Raw genomic sequence first — 3,635 nt, 5'->3', positions numbered from 1 at the left:
TCCTCCCTTCAGTTGTCATTTTTGTCCTTTCCACCTGAGAATAACCAAAGGGGAAAGACAGGGGTTCATTTGCTACCTTTCTTTCCAACAAGACAGGAGCTGACATAGTTCTGCATGTGTGTGTGCAGTTTGTTGTCGTTTGGATCTACGGTTTAGCCATCCAATCTCCACACAGCATTTCCGACGGAGGGACGTGAACTCTGACTTCACTCTGAGTCCCCACTGAACCCCGGGTCTTTATCAGATCCTGCAGTAAAAGTCAGAGTTTTCTTTTTCATCCTCGCTGTTGTTTGCAGTAACGGAAGTAGATTAGAGACCTGAAGGGCAACAGTAAACAAGAAGCCAGAGGCTGTCATTCCTAGAGACTGGTGTCCCCGGGGGTTTCAGAGAAGCAAGAAGGGGAATTGTTATGCAAATATAGATGGAACATTGTCAAGAGGGTTATTACAAGCTACAGTTGCTGCTGCAGCTATGTTAGCTATGTGGTTCCCCCTGGCATGTAAAACAAGGACCTAGTAAAATTAGAGGTCATGCCAAATTCTACAAAACAGCACAAATCCAAGATTACTTAAGATATTATACATGTTTCCTCCCTCCTTTCCTCCTCTTCCTTCCCTCCTTTCTTTTCTGTTTGTGTTATTTTCAGACAGTCTCAGGTAACTCTGACTGGCCTCAAAATTTTCTATAGACCCAAAACTGGCTTTACATTTTTGAGCCAATATCTCAGGCAGAGAAGGGGATCTATGAGTTTGAGGTCAGCCCCATCTACATATTGACTTCCAGGAGAGCCAAGAAGACTTAGGAGATTAGGAGAACTAAAAATCCCATAAATAAATAAATAAATAAATAAATCTTCTGAAAAATTCCTGCCTCCACTTCCCAAATGCTCAGATGGTTCTGGTTTTGTCATTTTATTTATTTGACATGGTTGGCTGTGGTGGAACACAAAACTGTCATATCCTTGAAGAAGGTCGCCCCAAGCTGATGTTTGTGCATGGCTCTATAAACACTTTATACCCACAAAAACAGTTTTGTCTGTAGGGAACTATTTTGGGTGGTTGCTACCATAATTTCTATCTCTCTGCAATTTGCCGTTTGTTTCTCAAAAGACCATCTACCAATTCCAGTTCTGCTGTTGACTCACTGAGCACAATATCCACAGTGAGAATGGATCTCCCTTTAGTTGAAGCGATGACCGCCTCTTCTTCTTCACACATATCTCAGGGTCGCCTCTCACCTGCTCAGCCCACAATTCTGAGCAGTGAACACTGTCTAGGGTTCCTGCTGGGAGGCCCTAGAGCTGTGCCTGTCTACCTTGCATAGCTGCAGTTCCTATCTGTGCTCCTGAGAAGTTGCTGTCATCTCTCATGAGAGTGTCTCATGATACAGTTTTTTTTTTTTAAGATTTAATTATTATATGTACAGTATTCTCAGTATTCTGTCTGCAGGCCAGAAGAGGGCACCAGACCTCATTACAGATGGCTGTGAGCCACCATGTGGTTGCTGGGAATTGAACTCAGGACCTTCAGAAGAGCAGGGAGTGCTCTTAACCGCTGAGCCATCTCTCCAGCCCTCATGATACAGTTTAAAAGCTAACTTTGGGCAGATCTTTGAGCCTGTGATGAGTGCTTGCTGCTAGCTTGATGATGGCAGGAGGAGAGAGCTGCTGCATGTCCGCCGTGCCGTCCACTCGTCCCTACACGTACACATACGCACACACAAAATACATATATGTAAGGTATTTTAAAATTATTTAAAAATTGTATTTATTTTGGGGTGGGCACATGCCCCAGGGAGTGTTGGAGGTCAGAAGAAAGCTAGGTGGAAGTAGATTTCCCCTTCTTTGGGCCCAGGGATCAAACTTCCAAAATGGCAAGCCATTCACCCCAGCCACCATAGCATCCCATGAAGTCGCTCCCTCACAGCTGAAGAGTGGAAAGTGGTAACGGGGCCCAGCTTAGGGATACTGGGTGTCACTGTCTTAGCTCTTGGACAGCAATGTCTTTCAGCTCCTGCTCCCTGGTTTAGGCTCCCCTGCCTTAGGCTCGCTGAGCAGTTTAAGGTTGTGGCCTCTGCCTTCCTGTCCCCAGCTCGTTCTCCTTTCTTCATCCACCATCGTGACCTTAAAACTGCCCCTCCTGCAGTCTCCAGCCCAGAAACGTCAGACAGCTTCTCGTGTGCTGATGACATCCCAACCTGCCCCCGGAGAATCTGAGTCTGTCTCTTACTACAAGGTTGTCTGGTCAGGCCTGACATGCGTACCTGTAATCCTGGTATTTTGGAAGCCGAGAGAGGAAGACTGAAAGTTCGAGGCCAGCCGGGCTGTAGGGAAGACTCTGCCTCAAAACAATTACTATTCTTTCTGCCCACAAGCAGTCACTGGTATTTTTAGTATAGAAGCCTGGAGCAGTTCCAGGAGGTTGGAACTCAGACCACAATCCCAGTATGTCAATTAAAGAGATAGTAATGGGCAGGTAAATGCGCTTGCCACCAAGCCCAATAATCGAATTTGATTTTTGGGAGCCACATGGTAGAAGGAGAAAACTGATTACTGCAAGTTGTCTTCTGGCCTCCAAATGTGCTCTGTGGCATGTGTGCACCCCTGCCTCAACATCAAAACAACAACAACAACAACAACAACAAAAACAGTGACGCAAGAAGTGGAGAAAGGAGACTTATTCACGGTAGCAACGTTGGGAGGAGACCCCAAGTCTGTGAGGTTTAAGTTTTAGACAATGTCTCACTATTTTCCTCAGGTGTGGGGTACACTGGAAGAGCTGTCCTTTCTAGAATTCAAAGGGACCCAAAGGCAAGGCTAAGGATGGTGATATGATGGCGATTTATTTCTGTGCCTTCAGCCAAAGTATGTAGAATGAAGGCAGAGGAAGAAGCCTGGCTTTTTAGTGACCGTGCAAGCCCATGGGAGGAGTCAGTGATGTCTATTTCAAAACGACACCCTCCTCGGGAAAATCTTATGCTGGAAATTAGGGGCCCACGCTCTCCGCACGTGTGGTCATATGTAGTGTGCAGACCTCAGTGGTCTTTCTCACGTCATTCTGCTTCTCTCTAGCCTTTCCACAGAAAGGTGCATTTCATACCCCACCCCTTCTCATGCCTTTGCCTTTCCCCAGCTTTTATTTTTCTTTCTTTTTAGATCTGTCTTTATTTTTATGTACATATGTGTGTCTGTCTGTCACTTGTCTGGTGCCCACAGGCAGAAAAGGGCACCTGATCACTTGGAGCTGGCGTTACTGGTGTTTGTGAACCAACCAGTGTGGGTGTTGGCAGCTGAACTTGGGTCCTCTTGAAGAGCAGCAAGCATTCTTAAACCCTGAACCATCTCTCCAGTCCTTCCTTAACTCTTTTCTTTTTTTCCTATCTTTTGTTTTGTTTGAGGCAGAGTTTCTCTGCATAGCTCTGGCTGTCCTGGAACTGGGTTTGGACTTCAAGTCCCTCCCACTATTGCTTCCCAAGTGCTGGGGTTAAATGTGTCGACCACCATGCTGGTTATCCACAATTTTTCTTGTTCTCTCCAGAGCAGATAGAACCAGGGAAGCTAGCTGGGTATTTTACCATCCCTAAGAGGGAGGTGCTGAGGAAGGGACTGGGGACTTGAGTTTCTGGAAGTGGCTGAC

The sequence above is a fragment of the Microtus oregoni genome, unplaced genomic scaffold (genome assembly GCF_018167655.1).
Source record: "Microtus oregoni isolate MIOR12 unplaced genomic scaffold, Mior012 000002F_ref0000024, whole genome shotgun sequence".
NCBI lineage: Eukaryota > Metazoa > Chordata > Mammalia > Rodentia > Cricetidae > Microtus > Microtus oregoni.
Note: the sequence above shows the minus strand (reverse complement) of the source record.